At 48.2% G+C, this 12,653-nt stretch overlaps 1 protein-coding gene across 33 annotated transcripts in view; it reads left to right on the top strand.

Annotated features, from left to right (window-relative positions):
- MAP4K4 (mitogen-activated protein kinase kinase kinase kinase 4) overlaps window positions 1-12,653 on the top strand; it is a 170,622-nt gene that overhangs the window by 97,902 nt on the left and 60,067 nt on the right. The gene's annotated exons all lie outside the window — the stretch shown is intronic.

Raw genomic sequence — 12,653 nt, 5'->3', positions numbered from 1 at the left:
TCCCTTTAAAAGCCGTAGAGAACCTTACATTGTAAACTCAGTCTTCCCCCCTCCTGCATCTGTGCTTAGTTAGATAAACCGATCAATCTAATGAATTCTGCAGACAGAGGCTACAGCGCTCTGTGTGCCTGTTTTAGCCCAGGGCTCAGTATTCCATCCATGCACAGACGCGAGGTTGCCAGCTTATCCTGAGCCAGGCAGGAAAAGAGGGTGTTTTCTGATTTCCCCTACAGATGTGTTTAGTTTCATTGCTCACTCAGTCCGGGCTCTGATGGTGTGGACGTGGTCTTGCGTCCTGTGAGCGTCCTTGCTTCATGCTGTGTTCTGTGATTCCTCTGGTCTGGGTCCCAACTGTGCCGGCTCTGCCAGCCCCTCAACTCCCTCTGGAAGGTCTGCCCGCCTGCGCCTTGGCGGGGCTCCCCTCCCCCGGGGGCAGCCTGATGCCCTTTCCTGCTGTGTCCCTCCGTCTCTGCACCCTGCCCCTGGCTGCCATCTGTTCAGAAGCGGCCTTCAGCCAGCCGACTGAGCGCACGTGTTCCGTGGATGAGCCTTCACAGGCACGTGGTTCTCGCTATTCTCGCTAAAAGGCTGTCAGGAATTGTGACGTCGCAAACCCTCGGCCTTCGTGTGTGGAGTCCCGGCAGATGGTGAAGTTGGTGGTTTGTGCTGCTGGTTGGAGGTGGATGGCGGGGGCTGCTTGCTTCCACCAGGATGACACCCGTCTTCGTGCGTGGGAGTTTGGGTTGGTGAGTGACCTTTCCGGGTTTCCACTGGAAAAATGTATTTGAAGACGGAACTGACTGGTTTGCATTTCGGTGGAGACGCCATTGAGGTAGTGACTTTGTACGTTGTGTTGGTGGTGACGGCCCTGGTTTCCTTCCCTTCCCTTCCCTTCCCTAGTCCAGCGTCCAGCCCTATCGCCTTGAGGGCAGCACGGGGTCTCTGTTGGCCGACTCTTGGTCTCTCTGAGAGTTCCAGTTTTAAAACACCCACTCCGAGGTGGCCAGCCTGACCCCAGGGCCACACGGACTCTCACTGCGTGTGTTGCTTCACAGACACTCGGCACATAGGGCGGCACTTGGTGGTCTGGGGGGTCGGTGGGGGGCGTGCTGGGTGCTCTTTAGGGAGCGCCTGGGTGACTGTTGCGTCTGTGATGTCTCAGGCCGGCTTTTCCTATCCCTCTCCAGCAGTTCCAGCCTGCAGCTTACTCTCCGCAGTGTGTGTGCCTGCGTGTGCGTGTGTGTAAAAGGAGGAAAAATGGATTAGGTAACGTGATCTCGCTCGCGGAGCTATTTTTAGACCAGCATGACTTATTAGAGTTTTGTGAACTGTGCATGTAGTACCCTGCCCTGAAGTTCTATATAAAGTGATTAATAACAGAAAGTTTGCTGATAGCTTATCTTTCCGGTGATGTAAAAAAAAAGGAATCTACACCTTCCCTTTGCTTTAAATAACTGCTGGTTGGGAGGATGGGGGACTATCTGAGGTAAAAGAAGTGAGGTTAAGATACGATATTGAAGTTGCATCTTCAAAATTTGTGGAAACTTTTTGTTTGCCTCTTTATAATGGATAGCCTTAATTCTGTATTATTGCCTTTCACTCTTAAAATTAAAGATGTTTTCTGGAAAACACTTTTTATTCCTGTACGCGATAAAATTCACGTTTAAAACAGTAACCCTGTATATCTTTTAAAGTCACAGTCAAAAAAAAAATTATTTTCTGATAAAATACAAATAGTACTCACCATCAGCAGTACCATTTATTGTGATCACAACATGTCCCAGAATGAAAATACTGGGAATGAAGCTGTAGCAGGGTGAGTTTGTCCCCCTGGTAGCTGTGACGCTCCTTTAAAAGCTTCAGAATACAGTTGATTAATACCAATCTCAGCACTGAGTCATCTTCTTTCTAATTGAATCACATAGTGAAGATAATTGGTCCTCTCTCTCCTCCCGTCTTTGTGGTATCTGGATTTTTGGCATCTCTCCACATTTTCCCAGGAGGAGCACCTGTAGTTTATCGGTGCGTCCTTGCATGAGCAGGTGACATGTAGTTATGGACGCACGTCGCTAACTGTTCTTTAGCAGGAGACCTGAGTAGACCATGCAGTCAGCTTAGAGTGGGGTGACCGTTTCAGGATCTGGCTGTTGGTCGCGTTGGGGGCCGGCACCCTTGCTTGGCCTCTCAGCCGTCACAGCAGTGAGTCGACAAGCCTGGCAAGTGTCCACATACCTGCTGCCCGAGGGCAGGTGACGCCGAGTTCACTGGTCTGAGTTCGCCGGGGTTGCCCTTGACAGGCTGCTGCAGGCACGCTTCGTGCTCGGAGTTGTATTACATCAGTTTATAAAGCAAAAGGTAATTGTAGTTCGTTTTCCGAACATCACGTTAGAGTACCTGCTGTGTGCCGGGCACCGTGGGGGTCTTTGCATGTTACCTGACTTTTCTATTCGTCCACCCTGGGGTGTGGCCCCCCAGCCAAGAATGGAGTAGAGTTTCCTCCTCTTGCGTGCAGGGAAACTGAGGCTCGGAGATTGACTCTTTTTAAATTTTTACTTCTTACTTTAAAGATCACCTGTCTCGGCAGCATCCAGCTGTACACAGGGCACACGTTCAGTCGGACAGGGCCTGTCGGGGGCACGGGCGTGAACAGGGCGGAGTCCCTGCCTTCCTGGAGCTTACGTCCTCACAGAGGAGGTAGATCTTAAGCGGGTTTTTGTGGGGCTGAGTGCTGAGACAGACGACGATCTGTCTGTCCCCAGATGCATGGTTTTTATGCTACTGGAAGTTTTCGTTGCCTTTCTGGGTTCTTCTGGAGCTTGAGCCGTGCAGCTGGTGTGACTGGTGCAGAGCTGGGGGGAGGTGGCTGTGCTGGGGGGAGGGGTTCCTCTAGCCGGGAGGCTCAGGAACACATTTTATACATTTCTGACAGAGTATAAAGCATCCATCAAGACTTTTCCCCGGAAGGACCAGCCGTACCGTGGGCTGTACCTGAATGGATTGGTCTGGTTCACAGCAGAGCTTCCCTTTGGGTTTTATTAAGACTCGAGGTCGGTCACCCGTCTAGTCTAGGGGAGGCGGTGGATCCTACAGGGTTAGACCCCTCCGTCGGCTGGTCAGCTGCACTCCCTGGTCTGGGACTCAGGGTTAGGGTTCTGTATTCCTCCCATTTTCTCTCTTCATGTGATTTGGCATGTTTCTAAAAAGTAGGGGAAAGTAGAAGGGGAGAGGCATTTTAGATTATTTTCCTAGTTGGAATTGGAAAATAAGGAGGCGAGGTTTAATCACTGAGGCTATCCTGTAGCTTTTCTCCACCCGCGGTCGTGAGGCGCCATCACTCACAAGCAAGGAGGTTTTTTGTTTTTAAAGGGGTGGGGGACAGCCAAGTAAACTTTAAAAAAAAAAAAATATATATATATATATATATATATATTTATTTTTGGCTGCGTTGGGTCTTCGTTGCTGCACGCGGGCTTTCTCTAGTTGCGGTGAGCGGGGGCTACTCTTCGTTGCGGTGCACGGGCTTCTCATTGCGGTGGCTTCTCTTGTTGCGGAGCACGAGCTCTAGGTGCGCGGGCTTCAGTAGTTGTGGCACGCGGGCTCAGTAGTTGTGGCTCATGGGCTCTAGAGCGCAGGCTCAGTAGTTGTGGTGCACGGGCTTAGTTGCTCTGCGGCATGTGAGGTCTTCCCGGACCAGGGCTCGAACCCGTGTCCCCTGCATTGATTGGCAGGCGGATTCTTAACCACTGCGCCACCAGGGAGGTCCAAGTTGGGAGTTTTGAGAAGCACTGGGGCGGCTCCACATCCGTGCGAGTCCCCCTGGATGAGCGCAGGTGCCGTGTAATGTTGCCAGTGATGCACTTACCTGAATTTTGTTACCTAAAAGCTTTTGGAAAGGGGGTGTCTGTCAGGAGTTAGAGTATCTCGCTTCTATTTTCTGTTTTCCCCAAAGACTTGTGGAACTCAGTCCTTGTCTTCTTGAGTCACTTCTGTGGAAGCATCTTTGAATCCTCAGAGCCGAGGGAATGGCTCTTCACACGTGGTTTCCACGAAGATCCCCCAGACACTTCTCCAGGCTGTAAAGTTGTGTCAGGCCACTCCATGGTATTTGAGTGGAAACTGCCATTTCAGAGCAAAGAGGAGATCCCTTTCCAGATATGCCGATTACCCACAGTGAAGAGAATCATTTGAAAGTAACAAAACACACCTTTACACTAAGGCTTATTTCCTTGTTGCTACGATTGGCACACGATTGCAGATTTCTGTTATCCAGGAAGCGCCAGGAGCCAGGTTGGAGGTACTTACTTCCTATTTTGGCTTAACACCATGACACTTGCAAGATAGCTGACCGAAGGAAGATCTGATTACTTTTCTCTAGACTGTCCTTGTTTCTTTTTCCTCTTTCACTCACCTGCTGTGGTATATCATGACACAGATCATATAAGCAGGAATTAGGGTAGCTCGTGAGGGTGGGAGGTGAGGGAGACAGGAAGGGTGAGGGAAAGGTCAAGGTAAAACCATGAAACATACCCCAAAATCTTTGCTTGGCCACTAAGATCCTCGAGGTCAGAATTAGAAAATCACTGAGCTTTGTAAATACTGGCCATTGGACACCGTCCACCACCAATCACTACCCATCCCCACCCTGGCAGAGAACATTTCACTACCCCGGCAGAGAGTATGGTGTATTACTTGCTTAATTTTGGCAATTTCTATACTTTTGACTCAGGCATAAACTAAATAGCTTGCTTATAGCAATTGAGATCAAACAAAAGTTATTTTAATGATCTTATCAAAAGCATATTTTGCACATTAATTTTGTTCAGTTGATTTCCTATGTGTGACTTAAATTTTTAAAAATTATGATGATATTCCTTTAGTGGTGGGAAAGTGGGACCAGATGGTCTCTATGTTGTTGGGAGGTGAGGGTCTTTAGCCTTCCACCCTGGTAGAGGAATCAAAACATCTGTAAATCCAAGTTGTTGCGTTCTGAACACACTGGGTTCTAATTTAATGAGCCGTATAAAACAAATTGAATCTCAGACTCCTTGACAGGCAGATGCCCCAAAAGGCTTAGTGGTTATTACCTGCAAGGGTGTAGGTTGTAGGTGGTGTGGTGTTTTTGTCTGCTGATTCCATTACCTGGGTTCATTTCAGTTGACCCCCTTCCATCACCACCACCCACCCCACCCCCCCACCCCCCACCCCCCACCATGGGCATTTGTTCCCACTTTGCACACCTGGTAATTTTTAATTGGATGCCAGCCATGTGATTTTTACCTTATTGGGTATTGGACATGTTATATTCTTATAATATTCTTGAGCTTTCCCCTGGGATGCAGTTAGTTACTTGGACTCCGTCTGAGCCTTTGAAGGTCCGTTCCTTGGGGTCAGATCGGCATTTAGTCTAGAGCTAGTTTTACGCCACTGTTGAGGCAGGAGCCTCCTGAATGCTGTGCCCAAATTCCTGTGAACGATGAGATTTTCCAGTCTGGACAGTGGCAGCAGGCCCTGTTCCCCGTCCTTGTGAGCACTGGGTACCGTCCCCCGATCCTCTGGGGGTCCTCCCCTGACCTCAGGAGGGTGTGCTGGGTGCTCTGCTCAGATCTCCTGCCCTGTCCCCGCATCCCTCCTCCCTGACCTCTGTCCTGCACGCTCCAGCTGCCCCTCAGCTCTGCACCCTCTGGGCTTCGGGGGGGTTTCCTCTCGCTTTGCTGCAGCCTGGAATCTCCCAGGGCAGCAGGCTCGGCAGTTGTAGGTCTTTCCTCATGTTCCCGTCTCTCAGAGGTCACTGTCCTTCAATCCCTGGTGTCCAGGGTCCTAAAACTCCTTCATACGTTTTATCTATTGTAGTTGTTCAAGTGGGAGTATATCTGGCCCTTGACGCTCCTTCTTGGCCTGGAACAGAAGTTTGTCCTTTGTCCTTTTCACTTGTAGACTATTTTCAGAGCCAGCCTTTGACTGACTTGCCGTGTCAGTTGTGTAAGCAGGGGCTCTGTGCATGTGAGCGCACGATGGGGCCAGTCAGAAACGCACAGATGTGTGATGTTTTCCACACTCATATCTCCTCCAGAGCTGTGCCCCTTCTTGCCACCGCTTGCTAGGGCCTGGCTTTCAGGTTTTAACGTGTGCGCAGTGCTCTTGATGGAGTTCGCCCCTGGCTTAGGAAAGGGCGTGGGCACAGAGGCAAGACTCTGTCCAGGGCCCTCGGGCAGGTCAGGAAGGTGAAGCTGGCACGATGGCTGATCCCGGGCTCCAGGTACCTCTCCTTTGCTCCGGAAACAACTTGAGCTTGGAAATTTCTGATCTCAGGAAGTCATGGGCCTGGATTGGTACCATTGGAGCCAACAGGAAGACGTGACCGTGGAGGTCCGAGCTCTGGGTGACGCTGACCCAGCGGAAGGCAGGTTAACCAGCAAGGTTCCCGTTCTGCAAACTCCCATCACCCTCCCCGCACAGCTGAGCCCTGGAATGAGCAGCCGGAGTGGGGAGCTTGGCGGTGACTCGAGAACAGCAAGGGGGGCGTGAGGGGCCCCTGTCCAGGGAGGCGGGGGGGCTGGACATGCGAACGGCCAGGAAGAAACTCATTTGGATGCTTATGGAGTTAACGCCTTTACTTGAAACTCTTAATTTTCCCCCACGAAGGAAAATAGTATTGTTGAAAATTAGACAAGTTAAAGAAGAAAATATCTGTAATCCAGAGATAATGTTTGGGAACAGTTCTTCTTTTTTCTTTCTGTGTACACATTGAAACGTGTGGAGTTACCTAAATATACTTGTACACTGGTGTTGCGAATGGCAAAATGTTGACGTTAAGAATACATCATTTTGTCATCTTCTGAGCATTTTGGATTACTGATCTCTTTCTGGTCTCATAATATAATTACCAGTTTGGTTATGTAGGGGAGGAAGAAAAACCTTTCCTTCTACCCTTCTAGGCTCTTGATCATGTAATAAAAGATTAACAAGAGAAAAACAAACAGGTTTGCTAACTTGTCTATCTCATATATACATGGGAGCCTTCACAAGGAAAATGAAGACTCAAAGAAGACTCTGTCTGTGTACCGGGTTGAACAAAGAGACGCCATTGTGGACCAGTAACTAAACCATATGGGACAGCTAACAGAAGATAAGAGGCTTGCTTGTACAGAATTCTTTTGGCCTCAACCCCCTGGCTCTGGTGATAAGAATGTTTTTTCCAGTTGGTATAGGAAGGATGCCTTTCATGTGGGAGTTTTATCGCTTGCTTTCAGGAAGAAAAGGGGAGGTCAGAGCACCTCTTTTGTCCCTGCTGTTTTTCAAGTACCTTTAGCTTAAAATAATCCCATGTCAAAGAAGCATATTTTGGGGTGACAATCAAGTGTTTTGGTGGAGGATTTGATTTTGGTCGCTCTGGGCCTTACCCAGGAGATCTGCTTTCCATCTCTGTCGGGACCTAGGTTTCAGCTCCTACTTCAGGGGCCATACTTCAGGGTCCCCAATGGAGGAGGAAAATGGATGGGTTCTAAAATCAAGTATTGATGTGACTTATTTCAAGTTAGACTATCGAAGCCACTGGTACCCTGGGGAATTGTGTCCTGTAAATTGGGGCTTGACACTTTGGAAAGTTCTAATAGTTTCGTTTAGTTCCTGGAGAAAATAGCGATGGGTCTTACTTGACTTTATGGTGTGAGTTAGCTCACCGTGTTCATTCGCCATGCTGTGCTTGTTGGTAAGGGGTCATCTCAGAGGTGTGTCTTACCTGACTTTATGGTGTGAGTTAGCTCACCGTGTTCATTCGCCATGCTGTGCCTGTTGGTAAGGGGTCACCCCAGAGGTGTGTCTTACCTGACTTTATGGTGTGAGTTAGCTCACCGTGTTCATTCGCCATGCTGTGCCTGTTGCTAAGGGGTCATCTCAGAGGTGTGTCTTACCTGACTTTATGGTGTGAGTTAGCTCACCGTGTTCATTCGCCATGCTGTGCCTGTTGGTAAGGGGTCACCCCAGAGGTGTGTCTTACCTGACTTTATGGTGTGAGTTAGCTCACCGTGTTCATTCGCCATGCTGTGCCTGTTGGTAAGGGGTCACCCCAGAGGTGTGTCTTACCTGACTTTATGGTGTGAGTTAGCTCACCGTGTTCATTCGCCATGCCTTGCCTGTTGGTAAGGGGTCACCCCAGAGGTGTGTCTTGGCCTCTTTGCAAGCACCAGCCTCCCCAGGTTTTTCCTGAGTGAGCGATGTTGAGGGAAATGGATTGTACCTGCCGTCCTGCACCGTCTCGTCGCAGTCTGAAGTTACCACCCCGCCACCCACCCCGCCGTGCCCATCCCGGTGGGCGGTGCAGCTCTGTAGTTCTCTTCTTTGCCACGCTGCTCTTAGAGCCCAGTCGAGTGACACAGCCTCACTGAAATATAGCAGGTTTCATAGAAGACTTTGCTGAGTCAAGTAGGGTTCTACGCGGTGGTGTCTGTCGACAGAAAGAGCAGGTTAAGGGCTTCAGGGCCGTTAGACTTAGACTTTGGGACCTCAGAAGTCCATTGGCTCAGTAGCAAAACTAGGGAGCATGTCTTTTTGTCTGAAGTGTGTTCAAGGCAGTATTCTTTCTTGAGTAAGACGTCACGAGTGCCTGATTTCCATTGCAGCTATGTTAATTTTGTCATTTTTCTGTTGGGGTTTTTGTTCTGGAGCTGATGGAGCTTCTGAGATGGATGCAGATTAATTTTAAAGAACGTTCCATTCCTTCCTTCGACCAGATCCTGGACCTTCATTTTGCTCTAGAAGCTTCCCTGCAGAGTCGTGTTTGCCTCTGTCTGGTTGAATTATCAGTGAATTTAAGTTGCAGAACTTTTCATATGTCTGAGTCATAAAAATTAATTTTGGTTAATTCAGCTTGGTGTGATACTGAATAACACTCTCAGATGTCACTGGGATTTGCCAGGTCAAAGGTGACCTGCCCTTATTTCTCTGCCAGTTCACAGTCTCATAAAGAAGGGTTTGGTGGTAGTTAACTAAAATAAACTTGTAAACTTTTTAAAAAATGGATATTTAATGCCTATTTTCATTCTAAGTATATACATTTTGGTGGTGAAATCTGCCAGAGATACTTGCATATTTCATTTTATTAGTATTCTCTCCATCTAGTAAAGATAGAGTGAGTGATGAATTGCCCTTCCTTTTTTTGTTCAGCTGTTAACGAGTAGGCTTAATTCTGTAAGGAGGGGCTGCTGGGGAGAACATCCCCCAGACCTCCTGGGTCCTCCCAGTCGGCTCATTGGAGGTCCGCCTGCCGTCAGTGGAAGGAGACAGAATTTTGGTAACGAGAGTTCAAACAACATTTTAAGGAGTCATTAAGAAACCCCACTAAGTCCTATGCACTGCTCTGACAGGCTCAGACTGTGGAGCGGACAGGGCTTTTCCTATGACTCCCAAACCCACAGCTGCTTTTGAAGATGACCACGATTCAGATGTGCCCTCCCCGTCCCCCCGCCCCATCCTCTAGCAGCCAAGGAAGGCAAAGGAAGACTCCTCCCTAGTCTTAGCCCAGCCTGAGACAAAGACCTTTTCCACTGGGGAGAGTCCAGAATGCTAATTGGCATCAGCTGCCTTAGATCACCAGGGGGCTGGCAGCTGCCTCATCCCTGGAGGAGACCCAGAGGGGGCCTGCTCTCCTCCCCAAATGTCCTCTCTCCTCTCTCAAGTGACCCTTAATTTTTTTTTTTTTTCCATCTGTACGTGACTGTGGCCTCCTAAAGAGGAGGACGAAGGGCAGAGGCGTTTGGACTCGGCCGGGATACTTGGATATATCACTTCCTCATGGAGCTGTGCTACCTCCACTTTCTTTGCAAACGTGGGATTTGTCATTGTTTTAAAAATGCAGTTAGTCTGTTCTAAGTCTGTTTTCCACTGTGTCTTTTCTGGCGAAACGAGGTGTTTGTTTTTGGTGGTGGTGTGTATGTATTTAAATACTGGAATGAGAACACCAAACTTGTTTTCACCTAATGACTGAAGGGAGATTCGAACTCAGAAGTTGGTTCGTTATTACCCTAAAGACACTGTACAAGACACTATATTGTAAGCATTAGTTGTGATTAGGATTCCAACTGTAGTTGGCTCCAAACTGTTGGTAGATTCTGCGTTTCTGATGCTTTTCCTCCAAGGTGGGCACTCATAATTAGACAGTGAATAACAGTTAGTGGTGCTGAGTGCCTTTTTATTTTATAAACTGTGCAGTAGCCATCTATTTGAAAATCAGAGAAGCCAGAGAAGGAATGTTTCAAAGTGTATATAATCCTTATCCTAAAATGATGATTTGAGAGGACGGTATGTTTTCCTCTCAGTATGTGTAGTTCAGTTTCATCTGCTTCCAGGATTTGACTACTTAAGACCCCGGAAATATTCTGGCAAGTGACATTGATCTGATTACTGTATTTTCAGAAAATATTTGGATGTTTCAGTCATATTAGAAAAGCTGTTGCCAAACTGTGTTTAAGCTGTTCTTATGTCATATTTCATTGTTTGTAACTTGGCAGCCCAGTTTCAAAGATGTTACAGCCTGTGTCTTATGGTTGATGGTGAATCATATTTTCGTTACGAAAAGTGATCGGGTGTCTGTCTAGCAGCATCTTAGGTTCAGGGAGATGCGTTGCGCCGTGATGATCCTCCAGCAGTACTACCCGTGTGCATATGAAGTGCTTTTCACACCGGTGAGCAGTACCGCATATAAGCCGATGGGGATCTTTAGATGTGTAAGATGTGTGAGGATTTTAACTCCGCGGGCTCCAAAAACATCAGCTGCCGATGGAGGGTCTTGGTTGTTCTTATACAGAGCCGTGAACGAGTTAGATCCTGGAAGACACTGGTTTTTGTCACTAAAAGAAAAACTATGTCAAAACCAGTCACAATATGTCAAGACCCTTAATTATTGCTCAGGAAGCTTCTTGTGGGAGAACTGTAGGTAGCGTTTGCTTTCTGTCCAGAAGTGAAACCTACTGGCAGAACATCACAGGGACTAAAGACCCTGGGGTGACGTAGCCAGCGTGGGGGGCGGGTGGAGGCCGGTAGGAAGGCTTAGGGCTGGAGCAATAAAGTCCCGCCCTCCGTCCGGAAAGGCACACATTACCGCATGAAGTGAGTGGCTGCGCTCTTCGCACAGAAAATTAAAATCAGTAGTGTATTGATTTTTCCCTATCCTAGTTCAGCATTGTTCCTTTTGTTTTTGTGTAGTCTTTGTACCCCACATCCTTATAGGTTTACTGGTTTTGGATAAGAGGAAAAAAATCAAACCTTTAGTTGACTTTCTAATCCTGGAGTAACAGCACCTCCCTTCCAGCAGGGGCGAGGCTATGGCCAGACTCGCGCTCATTTTTGTTAGGAACGTGTCCGTCTCGACAGGCCTCGTTGGGGTGTTCCTGGCTGCCCAGGGACCCAGAGACTGGGGGCCGCGGGCCGTGAGCTGCGATCCAGCGAGAGCAGGGCCCTGTGCCGGCAGGTGGTGGTCCTTCCACAGCATGGGCGCGAACGTGAGCATAAGATAAAGCTGCGGATGGGTGGGGCTTCCTAGTTCCGCTTGGGGCGTGCTTCCTTGTGCCCAGTATGAACAAAAGCTGTCGCCCCTTTATGACTGATAGTATAAAGTTTCTATACTATAAAGGTCCCAGATAGAGGTGTGTGATTGTGTGATACTAGCCAGGCTAAGCACTGGTTTTGTTTAGAATTAAGCTAGTTAATTATCCTAGTTGTTCAGCCTCTCATTGTTCATTGCTGCTTTAACCATGGCCGTTGAAATTCATACGCATTTGGTGTGATTTACATATATATGGGTTTTGAATGAGAATTATTACACAGACGAGTGTCTAGACTGTACTTGGCCATGTGACTCTGCTCCATATTTATGTCATCATCTGCCAAAGTCACATGACAACCATGCCTGTCATCTGTGTGCTGTAATATTCTCATACTTATGTCTCTGGACCGAGCTGGAAGCCACCGCCATGAGAATCACTGGTGTCGGATGATTACATGTTTTGGTGTGTATTGGGTTTATTAAGCAGTAATGACCAACTGAAAGTTGTTTTTAAGAAGACATTTTCTTTTTTCATTTGGTCTCACTGTTAATATCTAATTAATGATGTTGCCCTAAGAGCAGTGTTTGCAAACCAAACTTGCTTTAGGTCTGTGAGGCCTTATGAAAGGTTCTCGGAGGTGCTAGGCTGCAACAGTAGGTTTTGTGTGTGTGTGCGTGTGCACATGTGTGCATACACACGCACCTACGCGGCTCAGAATCCCTGAGTCGTCCCTGGAGAGGGAAGGATATCAGCTGAAGTGGAAGGAGTGTGTCAGCGTAGAAAAGTCAGGAGGTTTCAGGGAAGCACTCATCATTTCCCGTTGAAAATACATGAAATAAAGGGAATTCTAGAGATCTGGTTATGAGGCTTTTCTCAAAGATCTTCTTTATCTTCCCTCAAACACCTCTTTTCTAACCAAGGCAGATTTTCTCTATTCCTGCACATCCTCTCTTTTTTCTCGCTTTAATTCTGCTTTCCTCTCATTCTCGTGCTGCCTGTAAACCTTCCTTCGGATGACTCTTTGCAGGTGGTCTGGCGTTACCCTCTCCCCGTGTCCGTGTGTGCAGCAGGGGACAGGACGCCCCCGGAGACGCGGTTTTCCCCGGGGCGGGG

Source organism: Balaenoptera ricei, chromosome 13 (assembly GCF_028023285.1).
Source record: "Balaenoptera ricei isolate mBalRic1 chromosome 13, mBalRic1.hap2, whole genome shotgun sequence".
In the NCBI taxonomy this organism is placed as follows: Eukaryota; Metazoa; Chordata; class Mammalia; order Artiodactyla; family Balaenopteridae; genus Balaenoptera; species Balaenoptera ricei.
This window is presented reverse-complemented; position numbering and strand designations above follow the sequence as displayed.